The sequence below is a fragment of the Thermobia domestica genome, chromosome 4 (genome assembly GCF_964235325.1).
Source record: "Thermobia domestica chromosome 4, izTheDome1.hap1.1, whole genome shotgun sequence".
Classification (NCBI taxonomy): Eukaryota; Metazoa; Arthropoda; class Insecta; order Zygentoma; family Lepismatidae; genus Thermobia; species Thermobia domestica.
The window spans coordinates 7,371,023-7,398,609 of record NC_137457.1 but is presented as its reverse complement, the minus strand read 5'-3'; positions in this window follow the sequence as shown (position 1 = coordinate 7,398,609).

The following is a 27,587-nucleotide window of genomic DNA, read 5'->3' as shown; positions in this document are numbered from 1 at the left end:
CATTATAAGGCCGCAATTATTTTCATCTGAGTTCTAAAACAATAATATATATATATATATATATATATATATATATATATATATATATATATATATATATATATAACAGTGTTTGCATTCTTATCGTTAAGTGAAAGAAAAGAAATAACCCACTTTGTGCTGTATTCCTTTAATTGTAGATGTTCCAAATAATGGAATCAGTGGTGATATATGTTCTGTAATAATGTGTCATTTCAACAAATATCAGTTGTGGAAAATCGCTGCTAGTGCAAATATAGTGTCTTGTAATTAAGTGGATACTGGTTTATAGCTATTTTTTTTTCTTCAGAGATCCGCACAGACAGAAACTGAACTCTATTTAATCGTAGATCTCAGCACACATTCGACATTCTCTGATGATTTTTTCAGCTCTAAGGTAATGTTTTAGTTTTCTAGATGGTAAAATTACATTGTATGCCTTGATGTTCGAAGCAAATTCCATCTGAATAAAGTTTATAAACAGCTGTAAACATATTTCTTAAACATATTTAGAATAATTGTCAATTAGTTTTAATTCAGCATTGTGTTGTAAGAATAGTTTTCCTTAGCTCCTCTGGGAGGTAAACATTAACAAGATATTTACCCATGTAGATTAACTGTTCTCACTTGCAAATATGCACTTTTACATGGCTATAAGAACTTTAAGGTGGCAATTGAGAGTACAATGTATTTGCAAAGTAGTCTAATTAAGTTATTTAAAAAAAAGAGTTCAATAATACTGAACGTTTCTCTTGCATAAGTTGAAATTCCACTCATAAAATTCAAGATCCTCATACAGGGTTTCTTATTAACACCAGAGAAAAAAATCTATAGGTCTTCCGTTTGACTACAACTGAATATGATGCACATATTTTCTTCTTGCAATTGAATTATGTCATTAGAACTTTGTTCAGGATCTACTGAAAGTAGTAGTACCATCTGCGTACTTTCTTCATCCGTTGTTCTTACTTTCTTGCCTAGAAGTGGTTGCATATGATGTTAACGGAAACTATAGTTTCCCCTGTATTGTCTTAGTATCTTACACTTGTTATCTGACATTCTAATGACACTAAAGTAAACTTACGTTATTTAGAACTTAAAACATATATGGTAATCTGAGTACGTATATTAGTGCTTAGTTCTGCTATAAGGGAACCAAAAATTAAAAAAAAAAGAAAGAAAAGGAAAAGGATACCTAAGCACTTTCAGACACATATAGTCCAAGGAGCAAATTTTCTGATCGCCAGGTCGCCATTGGCTACTAGAAATTTAGAGCTGGCGACCAGTGTTCAGTAGGAATGATTTCTGTCTAGACTCATAGGGCTGAGCAATTTATGTTTCGCACAAAAAACGTGTCACTGAGTGGGAGTGTGAAGTCTCCACATGGAAACGGGCATGGAAAGCAAAGACTTCATAACGTTGTAGTTCGCCCCTCCTTTTCCACCCTCAATTGAAATGGTCATATTTTGTGCAGTTTTACCTGTAAGTAGCGCTTCATGGGAGGGAGGCTTTCATGTGCCAGCAGTCTCAGGAATGCATTTAAGATTGACACATTGGATGATTTGCTGACAATTTCCATCAATGGCCCTTCACTTTGATCCAGAGCCAAATTACTTCTAAATGTTTCACTGTCCTCATCACATGCAATATATTAGCCATCAGTGCTGCCGAACGTGAGATTAGAAGTGCCAATGCACAAATGAGGAATCATGCTTTGGTGTGGTATAACTACTACTGAAGTAATAAGACCTTTTTTCATGAAAATGTAACAAAGACATCACACCAAAAACTGCTAAAAAGGAAACTATCTGTCCAACAAGATCGCTGAAATTTAGGGCAAAATGAATTATGGTTCACACAAGATGGAGAATCACTACGTCGCTCAAATACGACTATAAATCCTTTAAAAAGAGGTTTGGAGAACGACTTATTTCTATGGGGTGAAATGTCGAATGGCCACCAGGTAGTCCAGATCTTGCTCCATACGATTTTTTATTGTGCAGATTCCTAAAACAAATTGTATGAAAAATAATGCAACAATATACATAACTTAAAACAAAGAATTATCCAAAGCGTACTGATGTTCACTCCAGATATGTTGGAGAAATTGTTCACATTGGCTCTAGTTAATCGCATTAATTCATTGTCTCGCTCGTTCACGAGGGCATGCTGAAGAAATGTAAGTTCATTTTATCTGTCTTACACTTAGAGTAAAAATGAAATCTTTAAACAATTAATGGCAATGGAGCCAAAAAGTGTGCTTTTTAAGAAAGAGTAATATGGTTTCGTGAATTTATACTATATCCTTACTGAACCTGATTCTTATTTCTCGCAAGACATTTGTTCTTACTAAAATCGTGTATTCATAGTATACGATTTCCTCACGCGTTTATATGTGCAGTATACGAGTAGACTACTGCGTGCGAAGTGAGATCACACGGTTATTGTGCAAGAAGTAGGGAAAAGATACGCTTTCTTATGAAAAAAGAAAAGAATATTGAAACTTAAAGGTCACATATTAGACTTTTATTTTTTTTAATATTACTTCTCATTAAGATTGTTTCTTTTATTGTACCTGCGGTATTTTCCATTGTCATTTTGTGTTCTATTTTTGCTTGTTTGCTTAAGTAAGCAGAAAATATGCTGGCGACTTGTATGTGTGATTCTGTGTTATAAGAAGAGTCCAAAGGTGACTGTAGCTCAATATCAATCACTGGCACATGAAAGAGGAATCGAAATATTAATTTTGTATCATTTGTGCTTAATCTGATGCTCCCTGAAATTTCCAAAATAAAATTTGGAACTTGATAAAGGTCCACTAACTGATGCCTTGCTCCCTGTCTCCCCCCCCCTAACGCGGTGCGTTACCAAAATAATATTCCACATTTAAAAAATGCATAACTTTTTGCTACAATGACGCCAAATTTCAGATTAATTAACAAAAAAAAATACTTTCTTCTCGTATGCTGCTCTCTTTTCGTAGAGATATTTATGGTGATTTCTTTTTTGCTTCCTTTTTTTGGAATAGGGCTGTAACTCCGTATAAGTCAGTGGCCATGCAAGGAGCAACGGAATATTAATTATGTGACAATTAGGAATAAACTGACGCTCAGTGGCATTTCCGGAACAAAATTTAGAATTTTTATAAAGATCTATCACCTGATGTTCCGCACCCTGTACCCCCACTAAGGAGTTGCGTTAAAAAATAACATTCCAGAAATGAAAATGCATGCTTTTCCGCTACAACGACGACAAATGTCGCATTAATTCAAAAAAAGTACCTGCTTCTCATATGCTCCTACCAGGGATATTTATGTTATTTTTTTTATTTTTGGAAAGGGGCTGTAGCCCCGTATAAGTCACTGTCATATGCAAGGAGCATCGGAATATTCATTCTATCACATTTGTAAATAGTCTGACGCTCACTGGCATTTTCGGAATAAGAATTGGAAATTTTATAAAGATCGACCATCTTATGCTTCACCCCTGTGTCCCACTATTAGTGATCAGCGCAAGAGTCTTGGACTTTTAGTTTGTGCTAGAGTCTTGCATGCAAGACAAAGACCAAGACTCTTGCGCAAGAGTCTTGCATGCAAGACAAAGACCAAGACTCTTGCGCAAGAGTCTTGCACAAATACCGGTGCTATTTCAATATTTTTATAGAATGTGAAAAGGAACGGGAAAAAATCATTACATCTTTCAATTCAATGTCTTGGCTTCAGTAAAGATGTTGCTGGAGTGAATGTGTTCCTAGCAGTTTATGCAATTGGTGTAAATCGATCTGCCCCTGTAGCGTATAGCTACAGTACGTCGTTTCCTGAATTGGTTGTTCGCGTTTTCTTTAGTCATTACTTGCTTTCAAGCCACACAGGTGTCATCTTGCGCCACGTGAGCTATTTTGTAGACAAGCAGAGTGTGCATGGGTTTTCTCGGGGTTTTCCCGTTTCCTCCTCGCTCTTCATTCCACCATTTCAGTCATTTCTCACCATCACCTTTTTCCCTTATCCTCGCTGCATAATCGTGGGATTTTAAACTAGATATTTCATTTTAAAAAGTTATTAGTTGTGTTCTTCTTAAAAAAAAAAAAAAAAAAAAAAAAAAAAAAAACTAAAGAGAAATGTAGGAAACACCGATAAATCCTTACACAATAGCTGCCGACTACATGGGTATGGCATTGGCAACAAGGATCAAACATCTGTTGCAAGTTTGTAATGTGTGCTCACAAAATTAATATTGAAATTATATTTTCATGGCATTGACAAAAATTTAATGCATGTGCCGCAAGTTTAATTTCATGAGCGGATGCTTGTACTTTGAATAATTATTTATCAATATAACTTGTTGCCACTACTCTGTATTTCTAATAGGTCAAAAGTATTTATATAAATTGAGTTTACACTGGAGACATAGACAGTTCAGTAGTTTTCAGTTTTCACTGAAGTTATTCTAAAATATTAAGAGGTTTGATTATAATAATTATTATTTTAACTTTTTCTCTCTCTTTTTGGTCAATATTGCTAAACGTAACATCATCATCATCATCATAGCTACTCTGCCATTATTGGCAGGTCACTTGTTGCAGTTGAGAAGGTTCCATGTACAGTGGTCCTCAGGTAGTCTTTTCGTTTTGACGTAGCAAATTTCTGTTTTAATACCTTTCTTCAACTACAGTTTTCGTTCCTTCTCTCTCGTTCCTTCCACTATACCATTTAGAATGTTCCTCATAATAGGTGTACAGTTCCTATTCACCGAATATACCAACAAATTTCTCTTCCTCCTGTTAATTATATCTAAAAATTCTTCTTTTCTTCCCTATTGCTGCTGCTTTGAATACTTTCTCATTCGTTTTCTGTTTAACGCAGCTAATTCTCTCTTTTCTTCTCCATGCCCACGTTTCGAAAGACTCCATTTTTTTTATCGCGTTTGCGTAATGTCCTTGTTTCTGTCCCATGGAGTGCACATTGAAATCAGTAAAATGAAATCATAATATTTAATTGCAAGTTTATTCAATAAAAATATTAGCTAATCTTCGTTGAAAAGACAAAATCTGAAGCCTTTAAAGTGTAAAAGTATTTTTGGAATTCATGATATTTCAGTAATATGTGCCCTCTAGATTTTCTCTCGTACGTCTCAGGGGTAGTCTCCCCAGTTTGGGAACCAGTGGAGTATTGGATCTGTCAAAAATATAAAAAGATTAAGAAATGTTGTGAGTTATCTTATAAGTAGAGAAGCGTTGCACCAATTAAAAAAAAAGTCATCGTCTTTGTTGTACACTATCATGATATGTACATGAGGGTAAATTGTATTACATTTAGAAACATATATTGTACTTCCGTTTCTATTGGCAGATTTTAGAATTTATTATCCCTTATATCCAGAGTAATTTTAACTATAAAAGCAGGATTTCTTAAAAGCAAAACTTGCAAGACTCTTGCAGACAAGACCAAGACCAAGGCCAAGACTGGATGTGCAATACCAAGAACAAGACAAAGGGATCCAGCGCAAGACTAAGACCAAGACCTAGACCACCTGGATCTTGGTCTTGGACTTGCATTTGCTCATCAGTACCCACTATGGCGGTGCGTTACAAAAATAACATTCCATATTTGAAAAACATATTCCTATTTGCTACAATGACGCCAAATTTCAATTTAATTGCCAAAAACAATTTTCTCGTGTGTTCCTACTAAGGATATTTTTGGTTATTTTTTATTTTTTAAAGGGGGCTGTAGCCCCATTATCATTCATTCACATGTAGAGAAACTCGGAGCATTAATTCTCTGACATTTGTGATTAATGTGCCGCTTACTGGATTCCGAAAATAAATTTTGGTGTTTTGGTAACACATCATCCATGACCTTTCAACACCCCTTGCCACCCGAAAAGGAGTCCTAAATAAAATAACGTTTGCGAAAGCTGATCTAGATTTGTGACTGAGGGGTTTCGAAGTTTGTAGCAAATACAACTGATTTGCCGAAAGTCTTTACGAATACTTATTGGACAAAGCTGATTCCAAAATTTAACATTGAATCTTCTATAAAGAAAATGAATTTTTGTGTTTACGGCCCCAAAAGAGGAATTGACCAGCAAGTTTCTGTTATTTGCTTCAGAGATTTGAAAAATTCACATATTTCTCAAGAAGAATGCAAAAGTTACAGTAATAATGTGAAAACTGTATCTTCTTCCAGTGTTGTGGAAAATTACAATATTTATGGAACAGTCCTGATATATATAGAATAAATAGTATGTGATCTCCTGATAGTGCATGTACGTTAAGAAATTTCTGAATGTTGAAAAAGAAAATATGTAATCTGAAATGTATTGGTCCTCTTACAAGAGTTGCAATTTCGAGGTAAAACGTATGTCAATCGTTTGTACTAAGTTTGTACCGGTATGTGCCACAACAATTTTCGTCTGTACCACCTGCGGTACAAAGATATAAGAGTTTTAATCTGGAGACTGACGTTTTCACAGCCTGCCACTTTAAAACTCTTATAACTTTATACCGGAAGTGGTACAAACGAAATTGTTTGAGGTACAATCGGTACAAACGTAGCACAAACGATTAGCATAGTTTTTGTTTTGAAATTCCAAAGCGTGTATGTGTGTGGGGGGGGGGGCAAATTCACTGTTTATGAGCAAGATGCATTATCCAAATTAGCAACCAACAGTAGGTTTAGTTGTTTTCTATTAGTAACAGATAAGTTTTTTCTAAATTGCACCTAGTTCTTTTTCGTTTATGCTTCATTGGTAATAGTATTTATCTGTACAACTTCCTTTAAGTAATTCTTGTTGTTGGTACTGGGGGATTCTCATACATTGTAAATAGATAGAACATACATTTGCTTTTAACTAATTCCTTGAATCGATTACGATATATAGATTTTGTGCGTGGCATGTAGCTTCATAAATTCCATAATATATACCGTCGATTTTACAGCTTCTAACCTTCATGGGAGGAAGTACTTTTGCCTTATGTCATTATTAGATATCTAGGCTTACTCTAAGATTCTCAGAAACATAGCCATCTCTGTCGTTGCCGTTTTACCTTTTTTTGTTATGTCATATGTATAGATACCTTTACCGGTTACTTTACGTTATCAGATAAATCTTAGTTAAAGAAATTTTCTTAATACAAATAGTTTCTTTTAAAAATGGTTTCTTTACATTAAGCTGGATGTTTTTAAATCGTAGGAAGTAAAACTTTGAAATTAGTCATGAATCATTAGTCATGTTATGAGCAATTCGTGTACTTTATTAAGAAAAATTAAAATTATTATTAGTCGTTAAGGCGATCTAGTTTTGTATAGTTGGATAGAAACAATGGTGAACCGAGACTCGCATGGAAATAGAAAATTCGATGTGGTTATTAAACCAACACACTGTGAAGGCGATAACATCAAATCATATGAGCGTGCAACATATATATTGGTAGTAGCGTGAAATCAAATTTAACACAGAACATTCTTGATAGACCTTGAGTGACCAATTATTATATCATCAGCAGTTGGAATTTTTAAAGGTACTACACGGTTTTTATAGACCCTAAATTTACTCTCAATTTAAAATGTATATTCCTAATACACTATAAAATTTTCTATAAAGATTTGTGATGAATCACATGCAAAAATCCTTTCATAATACCGTTGTTTCATTCTTTTCTTTTATTACAGCACGATAATTGCAGTTTCTACTAAAATTAGTAGTAACTAGTCATTTTCATTATTGATTGACTTTAATTTCAGATATATGCGGTTTTACATTAATCTAATTGAAAGGTTTCCAGTGCGTTTTGTTTTATTTTGTTTTGAGTTCATTTTAATAGTTATATTGTCCCTCTAGTAGTGTTCTTTGAAATTTCGTATGCACTGTTGTTTCTCATCCTTACCAAATCAGTATTTTAACGTCTCGGCTGTTGTCAGAAAATAGATTTGGGATCAGATTGATTGAGTAGTTACAGTTCAGCGAGGTTATATGAGACGTTGACCTACAGTTTAACAAGCGTTCCGAGACATATAAGTTCCTGCCGAAAATCGAATCAGGTTTACCCTCACCAAAGACGTCTATGTTAACAATACAGACATGAGAGAGCTCAAGTTGGAACGGGATCTTACGAAGGAAGGAATGTATTGATTGATTGCTGGGAAAAATTACGAGTTTGAAAAATATATAAACAAAGATGATCCCTAACTACAATTTAGTTTAATGGTTTCTATGCTTTCCGGCAAATTTCTTATGAAGTATATGGTCATTTGGGTTACAAAAAAGACTGGTAATATTTCTCGAAACATTAAGTCAAATATTGTGTTCAAATTCTTAAACAAAGTTGATTCCTATCACAATTTGCTTTTATTTTACTTTTTCAAAGCAATTAAAACTTGTACAACCAGTCAAGAATTCATAACGTTTTGTCAGGTGGTGAATTCTAATTTAAAATATGATTAAACCAGTACAGTAAAAGTAGGGTTAACTTGGATAGCCCCAATCTGACAAATTTCTCGGATAATTGCTTTGCTCCCAGATACAAATACCCCCTTGCTACCCTCTGAAATTATCACTGCTCAAAATTATTCCTTTACATGTTACAGGTTGAATAAGCAAAGGATTTCCAATTTGCAACTTTGAGTTCTGACAGATTGCAGAAGTCACTGTTGATGAGGCAATTTGCAACTGTTTGGCGACAACACTGTGGTATTGGAATTTCGCAGGAAGCCATACCTCGACTTTCCTTTAGCACACATATACTTCACTAACGCCTGCTTTGGAAGCGATTTCTTTGTTTATGTGATTTGTAGAGTAGGATGCTGTATACAAATTTAATTAAACAACAATAATGGCCTGTATTATCCCAAACTCATTGTGGCGACACTATAGCAATGTATATAAAATGCTTAAGTTTGCATGAGAAAAGCAATGATGCCCTCTGCACGAACACGATTAGTTTTCTGTGGCCTACATCTACTACAACAAATCCTCTACAATATAACAGATAAGAAACTGATATAAAGGTGTGTGTACAGCTTTAGACAACTATGAAACGTGATTTAAGGGATGTAACTCTCTGCACGTTACTTCAATGGAAACGAATCAGCATTTCTAACCCTGAAAATACAGTTATTTTTTAGTTTCCATTTCATGATGTTTATACATACATATACTTTTCTATTGATATTTAAAATATTCTCTATTGATCGCTTCTTTACTCTTTTCTTCTTTGCACAGTTTTATTGTGGTAAATACCTGATTCACTTGGAAATGTTAAAAGTTTTTAATTTTTTTGAAAGATCATTACAAAACTTCTTTTACTCTCATGATAGTAATCATGTTCCTGAAACCTCTATAAAATTTTCTCAAATTGTATATTTCTTAAACTGGCGATTTACATGACATTTCTCTGTTTATATATATTTATTTGAAGATATTTTATTTATTTATACACATTATACACTACAATAATACTGTATGCGTAGAAATTCATAGTAATTTGCAAAGTTCTACAAGTTTAAATTCTTTCACACTCAAAATTAAAAGCTGATACACGAATATCTTCCTGCACAGGATCCCGAAGATCTTTGATACGACACTAGTAATAAACTATTAAATAACATGCTTTAAGGAATATTCAGTTACTTATTTTATGAATGGTCCGGAGGTAATATTATAAATCTTTTCAGTAGTTTCATAAACTTCATTTAAAAGTTAGAGAATAAATAGAAGTTGTGTAGGAAACAGAACATTTCCAAGAGTGGAGTTATATGTCCAAAAGGAATTTTATGATTAGTACGCATAGGGATGAGATATATATTAGAAGATCATTACATTTATCATTACCAATTCATAATTAAATGTATATGCAATAAAAATTTAAGCATATCTCCTTGCTTATACTTCAATATGTAAACTATTACTTCGTGATTATACGTCAAGTTACACAATAGATATTATTTCTTTACAGTTTTTCGAGTAAATACATTAATAAACGTTTATGTATGAAAATGGAGTAAGTTCTCTATAATAAGATAACTCTATTTGATTTTATGACTGTAGATAATTGTATTTAATGAAAGATAAGTAAACGTTAAATGTTGGATTCATCATACACATTTGAAATACAAACTACAACATTTCAAGCGAATCAGTTTAATCTTCCGTGTAGATTGAGAATAACATATGTTTCACACGCATTGCTAGTTTCTTCTCATCACATACACATTGTGCCTTAGATTCTACATCTCTATCGTCACAAGCGAACTCCAGAAAAACATCAAAAAATTCTTGACACGCAGTTAGCACAAAATTCATACACACTAATAGTTAATGATACAGAAAGAAAATACATGAATTACATAAAGAAACGTGTCGTAAGCGAGTAAGAATTGTGGTTTACAGCTTGTAGTATTAGGTACTCAATTGTAATTTATATCATGTATACAGGTAATGTACATTGCGACAACATGAAATCATGCATTGTTTGTTTCCATTTGTGTCTTAATGAGAACTTACTTCTACTATGATGATTCTTGATTTGGAAATAAACATTTGTGCTTTTGAATTCAAAGTATCTTTCATGTAACATTTGGCTTTGTATTGTTAATTAATTTGAAGTTACGCTAAATTTCCTTTTTCTTGTTGTTGTGTCAATTTACATTTCAAATTCTAGTCTCAAACACCTATTTACAAGTATTTCGTCTCAATAGAATGGTGTTGTTCGTTGAAGCAACAGAATCTTGTTTTCATTCAAGCATATCCTTTATGAATACAATCAATTCAGAATTCTTTGTAAGAGTGTTGCCAAGTATTGTCTTTACAGCATGTAATTGATATCCCAAAGGTCTCTTTCTCTAGGATGTTCAAATAGTATTTCAGGAAATACGCTTCTTAACTTCATGCAACTGATGTATCTAATTCATTTTAAAGGTCTGGATAGTGTTTCGGGAATAGGCAACATAGTCTCTTAACTATATTCCCTTTTATAGGGAGATATTTTGGTGGAGAACCGCACATGCTATGATCGAGTCTACATTATGGTCTGTACATACGCCAACTTTATCGCCTTATAGTTCTTGTCATGATTCCCAGTGTGGAATTTTAGCATATCCTTCCCTTTATAACGTTACTATCGCGTAAGCATTTGATACAAGGACTTAAAGTGAATTGATTTCTGATGATTATAGCTGTTTAGAAACAAACATTATAGATCTCCAACAAGTCACCAGGTTACTGATCTGTCTAAGAGTTATCTCGTTAAAATATTTCGGAATGTTATTAACTTCTTTTCTCTGCTGACTACCGATAAATATTGATATTCAGGAAAGACTGGAGAGTTTATATTAAAGGTTTAAGTTTATTATCTCATTTCTTCACTACGATTACATAGGGGTGTGCAGGCCGTTTAGATTAAAGTGGAACTAATTTTGCTTTTAATAACCAAGTATTACTTTGCAAGAAGCAAATTCATTAGGTAGTTAGTCTCGAAGCGGAAAAGTCTTGACTTTTAATCATATATTAATTTATCATATATGATATATTTTAATCATATTATTAATTATTTTTAATTTTTTTTCAATATAACTATTTCCAATATAATCAAAACAACATACAATGCAACATTGGGCATAGTTTTTCAATGATATTTCCATTCTAATGTAACCAAATATGGATAGTTCTTAATCAATAAAATCCCAGGACCTTTTTATATTTAGTATCGTATGTTAATGCAAAGTTGTTCCACCTCCAATATACTGTATTTCTCTTTTATTTCTATTTAAGAATAAAAGTTACGGAAGTATGTCGTACTTTAAGATTTCAATAATCATTCATGTTTATAAGTAGTTATTGTCGTAATTGTGTAACATATGCGTATTTCAATCTAGTGAAGTACAGAATTCAATCTATGTCTTAATTATCAACATTTTTGATTGAACTGATTTACCAAAGAAGCGCTAATCATGTGGAAATTAATATTTTAAAGTGAAGCTTATATAATAACTACAACAAAAAATCTCCTTTGAATTGCCTGCATAATAGTCTGGTATACCTGCAGAATAACTATTAAGGTTATTAAATTAAAGGTGGTTTATTAAAAAGCAAATAGAAGAAAACTGACTAAATTAGCACAAAATTATCTCTAGGTAGCAGTTTAACATTAGATGATTACGCAAAATGCGGAAATCTCTTTCGAGTTCACTATGTTTCTTGTCTTAATACTTATAAATCCAGCCATTTTGACTATCTTTTCATTAAGGAATTAAACAATATTCTATTCCTCGTTAGGTATGTTCATTGCATCAAATTAAAGGTTATTGCCTGCTCTACATTAACAAGGAAACATTATAACCATATATGTATCTGTAGCCAAGCTACAATGGTTTGTTTCACATTATTTTCAATATAGGAGAAAAGTCGGTGCTTGAGTTCTTACACGTATTTAGACTTGGTGTGATATAGCATAAAATTTTCTACCATGCAAACCCCATATTGCATTCAGAGCACATCAACGTTGTGTTCTCTTGCATTGTTTTCCCATCACGTAGCTCTTTTTCGTCAGAATAGACCTTATAATATCTATTTAGGCCCTCTGTAACATGCTATGCGCTCAAATGAGGCTACTTTTTTGTTCGCTCTCTGCCTAGAACGAAGTTTATTTTTTGCCTTCAAAAGTGTAGTAGCATGCAGAGATATCTACATAAACTCTTTAAACTTATTTTTACCTTGTGCTATGCATTCGATGTGTTAAACGTTACAAGCGTATCACCATACAACCCAGAAACACTTTCAAAATGGTTACGAAATGTGTCATTTTGCAGAGGATAGTAAGTAAAATGTTCCACGAATAGACTAATATGCTTAATATGAGAAAATTAATGTGTTATCCCGCGAGATAAAACGAGACGACACAAGAGATGAGACGTTCATTCAAGATATATTTTGAAGACAAGAAAATTCAAAACTTTTAAGACAGTATTGTTTAGAAAAAGGTACACATATATAAACGTACACACTTTTTGGATAGTATACAAGGGAAGGAAGTTCAATATGTAATCAATCATTAGGGTTATACATTTAGCCTTGTTTGTGCTTCACATTTTCCGTAAACAATCCGACTTGTTAATAAATGAGTAAACGACCAAGGAAAGTATGTTTAGTAAATAATAGCCTCATAATAATATTTTGTTTATTATTAAACTCTAAATTATTACAGATTTATTTGTCCAATTATAATTTCCGTAGAATAAAAATAAAACATAGAAATGATCAAAGTAAACATAATACAAAATTGAGTGCAACAACCCATTCACAAGAAAAAGGATACAGAAATTATGTATAAAAGAAATCATGTAGGTATATAAAACAAGGTAATAATATCAGTCGCTTATAAAATAAGTATACAAATGTCTTTAAATTTTACTGAAATTCTGTTCAAAATGTCAACAATATTAACAAGATATGGATCGTTACCAGAGTTTTATTTATGGGTACGTTATTGAGCCACAGAATAGGTCTAAACATTTTGGAATTTCCAGTATGATAACTAGTTACATGCAAAGTTACCATTGACAATAAATTCAAATTACCATGAAGAAATGAGTGCAAGATTTTGACATCAACAATAATCTTTCTTTCAGACAACTTTAACATATCCAAATATAATCTAACTTCATCTAAAGGTATACCTTTATAACACTTGGATTTTCTATGTAGCCGGGCGACAAAGATTTTGAATCGTTTCCAAGGTATTGATATATAGTATGGACTTAGTTCCATATATTTGACCAACACTGCCGATGATTTCTGGCATTAGAATAATAGAGAATAATTGAGGTTTTGACAGAATTGAAGTCTTTGGGCATCCATTTCAGAATGCCAGAATTCGTTCTTGCTTTAGAAGTTATATTCTCAACATGTTGTTTAAAAAGTAATTTACTGCAGGAACTGCCTAATTTTATTATTATTATTATTATTATTATTAGTAGTAGTAGTAGTAGTAGTAGTAGTAGTAGTAGTAGTAGTAGTAGTAGTGGTGGTGGTGGTGGTGGTGACCATTTAATTCTGTTTTCTAGAAAGGGAGATAGTTCAATGTGGAGTCTCGATACTGTGAGGGTTAATTTTTCTTGATGATTTGTGCATTCGCCAACTGCAGTTGATTCAAACTTATTGAGGTCACGGTATGGAGTGCACGTTAATACTGTAATAGATAATACCTTCGTAACCTCGGTATTGAATAAGGACGGAAAACATCAAAGGTGATAATAAAATATCGAATTTATTTGTTTTTAATAAGTTATTAAATATTTCTAATGGTCTCGTTTGATTATCTTGATCTTTTGTTCATTTATTTAACTAACCCATTGCCTAAATGACGTTATTTTAAACTAACAACAATTCTGAACAACAATTTTAAAGCCTACGAATCCAAGGGTGGGTTAAAAGTTGTTCACACTTTTATTTGGATAAGCATCTCGTAGATGTTTCTTTAGTATCATGCGATAACTCAGGTTTTGTGTCAAAAATAATAATAAAAGTATTCTGTCATTTACACTTTTAGTTTTTAGAATATAGCCCAAAATTTAAAAAAAAATGTTTTCCTGTTGAACATAAAGTTCATCCCTTGGTGTAACGTGTTACTATAATATGCATAAGGTTATTTTCAGTTAATGTTGAAGATTCTGACATGAGGCGTTGCTATGCGTAGAAATGACTCAAATCATTGTATACTTTAACGAAAAAGACCTGCTGGTTTCAAGGCAATGACATGAAAAGTGAAAACTTACGTATAGCAAAGGGTTTCGCGTAATATCGCACACAAAGGAAAGGTTTAAAATGTCTACCATATAAATAATTATTTTGTTTCCCAGAAAATGTAATATTCTTTTATATTTCATACTAACTATAAACTAAGACAACTGAACTGGCACAACAAGAGAAGAATATTACATATTTGGCGAGAGTAAATAATAATTCATGTGGTGAACATCTTTTAACCCTTCCTTGTTGCGTAATGTTACGAGTAACCCCCTGGTTTACGGAGGGTTGATTGCGTTCAAAAACCTAGAAGATAATAATAATAATAATAATAATAATAATAATAATAATAATAATGAATTAAGTTAATGACTTGGGTAATAGAAATGAAACGAATTCCATATTACTGGGTATCAAAAAATGTTTTGCGAGCATAGTAGAATAATTCACGGAGACCTTAAGTAAACAGAGTTATCTTAAAAATTTTCTTTATAGAGTGAATGAATTATTTTGTTGACGTTTTAAATTTTAATATGCTTTATGTTTTAAATGAAATATGCATTGCAAAAAATAATAAGATTTTAGACTTCCTATCCTATTCATTCCTCTACTTGTATTTTTATTATTACTACTTTTATTATTTAGTATTCTTACTTATTCATTCGTTAGCATTTTCTCTATTTTTACCTTTTATTATACTCTTTCGCGCCTGCAGATTATAAAATCTAAGTTAACAGTTTATTTATCTATATATTGATGTATTGTTTTCTTATAACTACATCATAAGTATATAACATATATAATATAAATAAAAACGTCGTAAGTGCCGAAGTAGTGAGGCAGCCGTGATCAAATGAATTTGTAACCTTATGTTTAATATTTTAAAAGCCAAAGCGTTATAAAACGTGATATTTTTAATTTTTAGCGGTTTCCAACTATTAAAGGAAGTGTCCTGTTTCCATATATTTTTAGATTCTTAATTCATTGATACATGAAAACATCTTCCGGAATTTTATATATTTTCTGCTGGCTGCTCATAGCGAGATCGCGGGAGCTGGGATTATATATAAAACCTTTCAACTAAGCAGGACAACCTTACGTTGGCCCGTAACAATAAGGTAAAAACATTCTATGTGTTGTGGTGACACATGTCGTAGCTTGGGTAATGCCTGGGTCAATGCACTCCCGGTACATCTCGATTTCAGCCGAAATCTTGGTTGAACTCAAGCGGTCTAATCACACTTCGAGAGAATCCGAAGTGTATGGGATTCTTTACTGGGCCCGGCGTCCATCATGTACCGTCGAGACCCAGAAATGCTAGAGCATTAGTCACTAAACTTGGCACCTACGAGAGGTGGGCGATCGAAACACTGGTATTTGAGGATTGCATCTTCATACAGCACGTCTTTCAACAAAGGAATGAAATTGACCTCCTTACCACACGTCATTTCCTACGGACTTGTCTACAAATTAAATTCATTCCCTCAATTAAATATATTTATTAAAGAAATTGAAGAAGAAAAAATACAAAAGTGTATTAACAGCATACCACTCGGCTAGGGCCGATAATGTTCCTCTCGATTTTTAATTTCTGGTTTACTTATGACTAGGTTTTCACATAACCTTTGTGCTGGTTATGAGTTTCCCTGGAACACTAGAGTTAATCACAGAACAAGCTGTTTAGCCTTTCCATCGATCTCGGACCACGGTTCACAAAGCATTCTGAGAATTTTAGAGAAAATCAACAATCACCATGGGTGGTTTATGCTCCCAATAGCCTACTATTGATGAAAATTACCTTGAGTTGAGATTAGTCGATCACAATCCAGTGTAATTCTCCGTGGGAAGGTTTGCTAGTAGCAAAACCTAAGTTTTTTTTAGAAAACTGGAAAAATTGAAATAAATCTCCAAATGAGCCAAATTTGCTCGGAACAACGGGAAAATTATACGTTAGTCGGTCGTTATTAATATTGGTGCTAATAGTTACAATCCAAGCTGTTAACAAGGTAGGGATGGTACCGAGACCAAGACTAGTCTCGGTATCATCTCGGTCTCGTCTCAATAATTCGAGACGAGACCGAGACAGACTTTTACATACCGAGACGACACCGAGACTAAGACAGAACTCTAAAAATCGAGACGAGATCGAGACGAGACCTTGGTCAGTCTCGAAAGTCTCGGTCTCGTCTCGAATATTGACAGATATTTTGCCTTTACTCAAAATTTGTTTCGTTGCTGTTTGATATAATATGGGAACAGTTGACTGATGTACAGTGGCGTATTTAGGAGGTAGGTGTCGGGCTCAAGCACCTTCCGAAATAAATTCGTGATTATTCTTTCGCATTGCAATTACAATTCAAATGTTTTCCACCCGTTCCTCAAGCTTCTCCCGAAACAAAATCCACTGCTGTTGTATATAATCTTCTCTCTCTCTTTCTCATATATATATATATATATATATATATATATATATATATATATATATATATATATATATTCACGCGGATCCAGGATATGATCAAGGCCGAGGCTAAACCATACTTTGCCCCTTTATCCACTGGAAAGCAGAATTGAAGTTCATTTTATTCAGTGTATATATATATATACACTGTATATTTATACACTGTACACCATTATATTCAGTGTATATATATAATTCAAATGCCGAAAATTTGTACCATGTTGTGTGAAATATTGAAGGGAAAATTCTTCTAAATACCCCGCAATACCACTAGATAAACAAACACTGTTGCCAACGAAAAAGAAAGTTGTATTTTCTCAAATTGCACTATGTAAGATATTACCTATTGCTGATTTAGATATTAAATAAAACCACAATATCACATACATTATTCAGTCTAACAAAGAACAATACAGTATCGCCAACATCAACATTTTGGAGATCTCTAATAACTCAAATAGCATAGACGGTGCAATGCTCATCATGTGTATCTTAGCGTCAAATACTATGATCATGGTATAATGTATTTCGAATGAATGAAGGATCAAAGTTACAAAAAATGAATCATTTAACTTTTTCTAAAGACTTCACTTCGAAAACGTGCTGACATATCACGTCTCATCATGTAGATACTTCCAAAAGACTTAAGTGATCATAATGTCATTTACAACAATTGTTATTTCAAACCGTTTCAGAGATACCAAATAGATGGATAGTGATTGTTGTACTCCTTAAAATAACGTATTTGTGTTAAATTTTTGTAATGATTATTGCTTTAGATTGCTTCTATAACAATACAACAATAGTTTTTAGTGATTTTAATTACAACTCTTAGCCAACTTAAACAAATTGCTAAATATTATTATAAATATAGTGCAAATAACGTAGCTAAACTGCAAAATATTTTAAAATTACTCGTAATTTGTTTTATGGTGCAAGGATGTTTACAAAAGACGATGTTTTTCGTAGTCTACAATGCTAATGTTAATGTCAAAGTTTTGGTTCCAGCACTACATGTAAATGCAAATTGTAACTGAAATTAAATGTAACTGATAACTTTTCAGTAACCCTAGTGTTCCCCTAAGCCTTAATCGTGATGTACACAAAACCAAGGTTAATAAAAAGTTCTAATTACACCCTAGTTACATTTCACTTGTTTCAGCTTGACCACCGACCACCTGAAGCTCGACCCATACGATAGCTGTATGCATTATTGAAGGACTTACAGTTAGTAGTACACATTGTGTTGATTTTTGGTTTGATTTGTTTTAGTTTAATGTCCCACGATTATGCTAGAGCGTCTAAAGGAGACGTTGAGCTAATGATTATAATGGAATCCGAACCACTTCGGTCGTTCAGCTGTACTCCTACCGGAAATCGAATTCGGGACCAAGCGAACCGAAGTCAAGCGTGCTAGCCACTAGAGCAAATGGAGCCCTCACATCGTGTTGATTTAAATAATTGAGTCAGTGTTGTCAGATTCGAAGATCAAAAACTAGTGTGTCTGCGCTCCAAAAGTACCGGATTTGAACTATTTGTAGGACAAATATACAGTAGAAATGAATTATTTGGCAACTAATGACTGGTACTAATGAAATGATTTTTAATATGTGGACTGGAAAATGTGCTGGACATATTGCAAGAAATTATGATCGATGAACAAAAACAATTCTAGACAGGATAACACGAGATAAAAACAGCCTAGAAAACGTTCTTGTACAAGAAGGTTTGACGAAATCAAGAACAACTGGGGAGTAACCTGAGAGAGAATTGCTCAAGATAAATAGTTGTAGAGAAGATTTGAAAAGACCTTCATCCAGCAGTCAGTTGATAATGGTTGATTATGATTATGGTTATGATTTTACTATATCTGGACTTCAGAGATAAACTAAACCAAGTTATAATTTCGTAATTTTACAGGAGAAGCGAAAAACCGGTTCCTTAAGTAAGACCTATAGTACTGTTTTCGAACTATACTAAGTAGTTACAAAGTAATGGTATGCTTTTAGACATATTATTACACCACTAGAAGGAATATAGTCTATTAAAAAGAATTGTTAATCAACTTCGACCAAAAAGTGACTTAGCATAATCTACTGTGGCGGATCCAAGGGGGCTATAGGGGCTGTAGCCCCCCATTGACGCTCAGTTTTACACTGGATAAAATGGGTTTCAATCTTACTTTACGCTGGATAAAATAGCAAACTATGGTTTAGCCCCTCCCTTGATCATATCCTGGATCCGCCACTATATATATATATATATATATATATAAAACTTTTACTCGGTAAGGTAGGGTAAAAACGGATCCAAAATTTAACGAAATTCTTACAGCGAAAAAAAATATTTTTGACTTCATATTGCAGCAAAACTACGAAAATTACTAGAAAAGAAACCCAGAAAGTTAAGAAACTCGTATTGCCAGGACAGAGAAAATATACACATATAGCTCGAATTGCCTATATACTTATATAATATGTATGTTTATGTTTCGCAAGTAATTTTCAATCAATATAAAATTTCAATATAATGAACGCACGATTAGTTTTCTCGAATAAAGATCAGATGCACCGTTGATAGCTCAGGAATAAGCTTAATCTATGTTACGGCACTGAATATATGCTTATGTAATACATTACGACCTTCTGAACTTGTATAAGAAACATAATGTACTTAAAGTGAGACGCGAACTAGACGAAACATCGGACATTGAATCTAACTTGTTTGGTGATCTAACCCGATACCACAGATAGCAAAGATGAGTGCCGTAGCTCCCACCACAAGGTTAAGGAAGTTCCTGTTTTAAAGTGTCAATTAAACAATGAGATGTGAAACGGTAATAAAGCATTTGGTCAACAACAATATATTGTAGTAATAATTTACTCTATTTGTTAAGATAATGAATATTATATTCTGTTTTTAAAATAACATTATATTCTGTTTTCAGAATGTATTGGATATTAAATAATAAATTGTAAAATTTCAATTTCGGTACGATTAAATACATTTGTTTCGTTATCCGTTAGGAGGTATTGAACAATTCTGATTCAGAGGAAGAAAATAAACTACCGTATAGTACTGGGGTTAATTTAATATCATTTAATTGTATAGGCAGTACTGAAGCTATTTGAGACAAAGTCTATTGCTGAAAGTGAAATATGAGTTACTATTAGGATTTTATCCTGGGTATGCTATACCCACTGATGATTGAACCTGGAACACACACATTGAAAGTATTAGCGATAGCAAATTAGCTGCAAAGAGGTACATCATACCATAATTCAAAGACTTTCAAGACGAGGCCCGAGACGAGACCGAGACTTGGCCTTCGAGACCGAGACCGAGATCGAGACATGCATCTGCTGACAGAGACGAGACCGATACCGATACGGCAATTTTTGACTCGAGACGAGATCGAGACCGAGACCGCTACTTATCAACCGAAACGAGACCGAGACTGTATAAAGACTCGTCTCGTCTCGTCTAAGTCACGTTTCAGCTTGTTCCGAGACTATCTCATTAAAACAGAATGACAATTGATAAAATTGTCAAAATTATTCTTAAATGCCTATGTTTTTGAGAAATCTAATTAAAACACATTACAACATCAAGTCAGACTATTTCTGCCTAATACAGTTTGATTCTACAGTGCATAGACTTCTATACCATGCCGAGCTCGGCTCCGTTCAGTTTATCCTTGCTGACACAGTCGGCCAATGCGGCCAAAATAATAGTGAAAAACTTTTGATTTCTTTGGTCTCCCATGGGCAAACATAGATTAAGTTCGCTTTTAAAATCGCTTAACTGTTAAAAATTCCTAACTTGGGCAAAATTTACCTTAGAACTCCCATTTTTTGGGACGGAGGAGGAGGTTGCTTACTCTCGGTCTTGTTCCTAAGCTGGCTGACATGGGTGTATCTCGACTATCTTACTGTCTTTAACATCCGCGCGCCAACTTTTATTCACCTTACATATTTGCTAGTGTTCTGGTCACCGTGTGGATTCTATCTCAGAGTAACCTTTAAACAGAGCGTATCGAGTTCAGATAGACACTGCAAAAAAGCTCCTGTCGGACCCCGCGGGGCTCCAAACTCGCGTTTATATAGTCGGGAAGTAAGGTAAACATAACCTTGGGTCGGCCCACAAAAGGAGGGATAGGGGTTTTGTAACCTTGGACACACCTCTTTAGAGTGAGATGGAAGAAGACACAACATTAGAGAGAGAGAAGGTATTATTTCCGTATTTGTCTGAATACCGGAAATTGCATTTTTCATGAATTCCTGCAAATCCCATTTTTTTCAACACAATTTTTTATATGAGAAACAGATGGAACTTGTTGAAGAGAACAACGATTTAGCAGAATGCATTAAAGTAAATTTAATGGGAAAGAATATTCTCCATATCGTCCATATCAGGTAATTATCGTTTACAACAGCGTTTTTCCTCCTTATCTCTGTTAAACATCAGATAGTCGCCATTAATTCTGCTTGCCATCACTCACATACCAATCTCTTTTTACCTAGCACGTTCTTTATGTATCTCTTGTATTGCATTCATTACACCCCTGACGCAAAACACTGGAATCCAGGTTCCGACCGGTCCAAAGCAAGTTTACGGCCTTTTACGGCTTCTCCAGTAACTTACTTCGAACCTAGGATAGAACTCTCACACATTGTTTATGATAATGCACTTAGTCGCCGAAGCTTCCTGTAGTGTTCAGCCCACCAAGTACTTCTCATTTAGTGTCCTACTCGTTCCTCCTATTGTTTTATTACATAATCTTTACATAACCTTTTAATGTGTACTGAGCTCTCATTCGTGATCCAACCCAGCAGAAAACTCTGTTTTTCTTTCATGGTGTCACTGAGATTTTAAGGTGAATATAAAATCTATCCACATTATCGACTCATTATTATGTTTTATTTTTTTTATTTTTTAATTATTCTTTCCTGTTGCTTATAAGTATTGTTTAAACGTAAAAAGAAGTATTTTCTTATCTGTCCGCGCTTCCGGTCCTAACCTCGGCGACGATTTCTGACAACATTCTAAGTTAATGTTCATCATTTGTGTCTCTCTCAACTTCACTTATCTAGGGTACGTGTGTTTGATGCCCGGTTACAAATCGAGACAGGGCCGTATCCTGAAAGTAAATGGGCTCATAACTTGTATCTTAACTCATGGGCTCATAACTTGTATTTATTCTTAGTAATGAAGTAGGAAGGCAAACAATTCGAACATATTATAAATCTCTTCACTTTTACGAATTTTTAGAACATGTGATGTCCAAACATATTTTCACTGATACGCAAAATCCCGAGACGAAAATATTACATAAAACTCGTTTTCAGTTCTAACACTCATGCTCTAAGTCAGATATTATATTCATGGTGACACAGTACTACATTACATAAGGAACAGAGTAGTATTATTACGAAAATCAATTATTATTTATATTCTTACACGGGATGGTCCCACAAATTGTCGCTAAAATCTGATTGCTACATAGCACATCCGATAGAGCAACATGAGTAATGAAAATCTGCAAAATTTAAGGTGCTATTGACCAGAAGGATAGGAGCTACGGGGATTCAAAATTTGAATATCCAAAGAATTATATCATGGAATTATGTATGTTTAAAGTAAATATCTTGAAAACCTTTAAACCAATGAAAATAAAAGTTGCACAATATAATGAGAACAAAATGTCCTATCGGAAACCATAAACTGTGTTGCCATAAATGAAGCAGTGTTGCCAACTCAGCATAAAATATTTTGTTTGAAATAGCACCATATACAAGTGTGCACAGATTTAAAATGCAATATTATCACAAAACATAACAGTGAAGTGTAGTTGTACAGTGTTGCACACTATTGGAGCTACGTGTGCTGACAATGTACAATGAAGAAGTATGATATGTGGCAACAGACGGTAATAAAGGAATCTGGGTCTAATACTATGAATTTAGTTCAAATCCATAACACAGATAGTATAACATAGCAAAACGTCAGCAGTGTCAAAAAATATTGATGCATTTCAAAAACGAAATTGAGTGATGTCATTTGAATGTCCTGTATCAGCTCCGAAGCTATATGAGTGCAAAGTGGGATACGAATCACTATGAAAGAGAAAGATAACAATGAAATGTAAGTTGAAAAGTACAACAAAAACATGTACGAGGGGGATTGGAACCCGCGATGCCTAATATGTCGGTTGTCTAGCCTTCTAGACCACACCGTTATCCGGTCCGGCTAAAAATGAAATGAGGTAGTAGTAAAATAATCATATTTTCAATGTGAATATGGTAATATTACAGTGTACAAAAATGTAATCATATGGTATGTAGGAGAGGGTATGTCACTTACTACGAAAGACAAACCAAGAAAGTACTTTTCAAAATATTCATAACATGACCTGGAGAATCAGTTTACAGAATTAGAAAACATATGTTTCTTTCCTCGCGTGTATCATTTTGTTTTCGCGAATTGTCTGCTTATTCATCGGGGCTACAGAAGTATATTGCAAAACCTTCACTTTTTTCTAATGCATTCCTTTATCACCCTTTGTTCCACATATCAAACTTCTCCATTGTACAATTTCAGCACATGCAGCTCCAACAGCGTGCAACACTGTACCACTACACTTCACTGTTATGTGTATTAATAATAAAGCATTTTAAATTTGTGCACAATTGCATACAGTGCTATTTATAATAAAATAATTTTATGCAGAGTTGACAACGCTGATTTTGGTTTTTAATAGGGCAGTTTGCCGTTATTATATTGAGCAAGTTTTGTATTGATTGCTTTAAGGGTTTCCAAGGTATTTACTTTAAACATACATAATTCCATGATATAATTTTTTGGCTATTTAAATTTTTAATCCCCGTAGCTTTTATCCTTCTTCCCCATAGCACCTTAAATTTTGATCATGTTCATTTCTCATGATGCTCTATCAGATGTGCTATGTAGTAATCAGATTTTAGCGAGAACTTGTGGGACCCTCAAGTGTTAGCTTTCTTGATGAAACAGAGTGATTTTGTCTTAAGCGACAATCTCACTTCAGATAAATGAAATAATATTCACCATTTAGTTCAATTCACTATTTTGGTAATGATCTAACTTATATGTAAAATTATTCAGGGATGCTATAATGAGAATTTTTCCTGAAAGAAAAATTTCAAATCAACCAAAACAATGATTAAAATATTAATAAACTCCTATTTAAATATATGTTTAATATGTTTCTAATATTTGGACAAAAAGTTGAAAAGGTACTTTACTGTAATTTTCCCAGATAAGAAACAGCTTCTTATTTCTCAATGTTAGTTCTGTATCCTTGCTCTTTTTCAAGATTGTGAGTGACATTTGCTGATACGGAAAGCTAGATATAATGTAAAGGAATAATATTTACTCGCGATGGATCCTTCAAAATAAACTATAGTCATTCTTTATTTACTCTTTGTATTTTTGAAAAGGTGATTATAACATAAGGCCATTTTATTCTTAAAGAAAAAATAATTTTATAGGTGTAAATAAAGAAAGACAAAGTGAAACAACATTAAAAATATCGAATGATTTTTTATCTTTCCTCTTTTTAAAAATAAATTTCATAGTAAGGATATTTATACCTGATGGAAAGAATCAAAATTAAAAGTTATGTAAAACGATAAAATGCTTTAAAATACGAAATTATTAACAATTTATAGTGCATGCATTTTTTCTGCAAAGAAATTGTAAACATTTAGAGCAGATCCATTCAACTTATTACGTACCACGTATTCTTGCCTGCGACTACCATGATTAACGTAAGGTGTGTATTATGATTTTCATTATTGCTGTCCATCGCTTACAGTTGTATGTTGTGTGTTGTTTTTGTCTTGTATTGTAGCTTTTCACTAGTTTCTCTAATCCTCCATTACACTTTCTATTAAACGATTCGTTATTTGTTTAAAACGTTGTCTAATATTGTTTGATGGTTTTAGCAATACGTATAGGATAAAAATTGCCTATCAAAACACGAAACACTATGTAATATTGTAGAATATGCTTCGGCTGATTACTAATAAGTATATCTATAATTTTTATCTCACTTGGCAACCCAAATGTATTTCTCTTGTGTCCACTGTAAGGCATCCGACTCCCTAGGTTAAGTATTCCCGACGAAGAGAGTCGATGAACCCCAAACAAAAGAAATCCTAGCACAATTTTACTGTCTACAGCCTTCAATTGGAGAACAATACCTACCATGCTACCATGTCCTTTTGTAGGATGCATTATCTCCGACTTGATATCAACAATTTAAAACAAGAAATTACTAAAGAAAACAAGTATATATTAATTTTGTGTTTGTGAGAGCAACTATATTCTAGACTCTGCAGATAGCCTTGAGTGACTAAGGATATGGATATTTTGTAAAGGATTATTAAGACACCAAAGTTGCGAAACTTTGTAACTATATCACAATGAGCTCCGGAAGTTTAGAGAAATGTGGCTGAATATGTTCATTAAATCGTAACTTAATCCTTTTAACGTAGAACTCACCTTTCTACACACCCCAAAGACAACAATGAATCAGCAAGTGTACATACATGCATACATACATGATTAATAAAAATATTAGATATGCATCTACAGATTTAGTCTTCTGCCTTATGTTCGGCATGGTAAAAGTACTTAATTTGTGAATCAAATACAGAAAAAAGGAGTAAAGCTTTAAGGTTATTTTATTTTATTTTTATTTGTATGCTTTTATATTATAACTAGCAGAAACTTCCATCTCTCTCACGGATAGAATAAGGTTGAAAAATTTATTTCGCTGTTCGTGACACACTTTGTATATAATTGGTACACTTCTATCAATGTCCAGCTGATGAAAATATCGGCTCGCCATAGACTCCTTTCTCATTAGTTCTATGTTAAGTATCTATTAGTACTGTCGAAATCGGTTTTTGAAAAAACCCGGTTTTTGAAAGAAGTGAAATTTCATAAAACCGAAATGTCGGTTTTGAAAACCGTATTTGCGGTTTCGGTTTTGAAAACCGTATTTGCGGTTTCAGTTTTGAAAACCGCATCTGCGGTTTCGGTTTTGAAAACCGATTTTCTCAAAAACCGAAAACTGCAGAAGTCACAAAAATTCGAGAGCACTATTATCAAGTAACGACGAGGAAACAGCAAAGAATCTTTCCCATCTTCGGCTCACAGTTGCCAGATGGAGGGAAATTTTCCCCGGCGTAGGGAAAAAATGCTCAAAATTTGCAGAGGTGAAAGAAGATATTTTTTCTTAAAATGTCTTAACGTGTAGGGAAATTCTTGTTTAGTATTCTTTTACAATTGGCAGAATAAAAAAAAAAAAAAAAATAAGTTGCAGTTTTTCACAAAGAGGCACGACTATCGTTATTGGGAAGTAAAAAGATATATAATAAAATATGATCGGTGTTCCCTTCACGTATGAACTATTGCAGGTGTCTGGGACTTGCGATAAGAAACCAGTCAACACATGCAAAACCACAACATTCACATTTATCGGAGTGGCAACCAATCAACAATAAAATTGTGTATTGCGATCTAATTTTTTTCTTTTCTTTTGTTTTTAAGAAAGGGAGGTGGTGAATTTTTTGTTAACAAAAGAAAGAGTGGCAGTACTATTTAGAAACAAAGTGAAAGAGTAATGATAATATAAAAGATCTCAGTCTAAGTGGATGAGATTTCAAATTGGATTTCATGGGTTGCAGGTGTAGTGATCTTAAATAGGAATATACCTTATTTTCTATTTAGCTTAGTGTTGTCATATTACCCGATTTTTGCAGGTACCACCCGATTGTCAGGTTCTATATTCGTCCCTCGCTATCTTAATCACGAAAAACCACCCGCTTTTTGGGATTGGAGAAAAATGGGAACTGCTAGCGGCTGGTCAGAGCAGAACATTAATGCAACTGTCTACTGTCAGCAGTTGAGCCGTGTTCAAGAAAAACTCAAAACCCTGGAGGCAGCACTCCTCAATCGCTAAGGGGTTCTGCCGTTACGGGACAACGCTAAGCCCACATGATTAGAGTGACCCGGGACACCATCCTACGCCTTAAATGGGAAACACTATTGCAACCGCCATACTCCCTGGACAATGCACCGTCCAATTATCCCTGAACCATTTCTTGGACACTCACATTAGAGAACTAAAGTCCAACTCCGTAGTAAAGGTGCAAAATGCACTTGATTCCTTCTTTCCTTCACGGCAAACCAAGTTCTACCGCGAAGGAATCCATGCCCGTCCCGAACGTTTTCAGAAGGTCATTGATACTGATGGGTATTAGTCCACCAGCGAACGAGTGCGGGCGGCCGATTTTGGAACTAAAATACAAACAACAGTGTT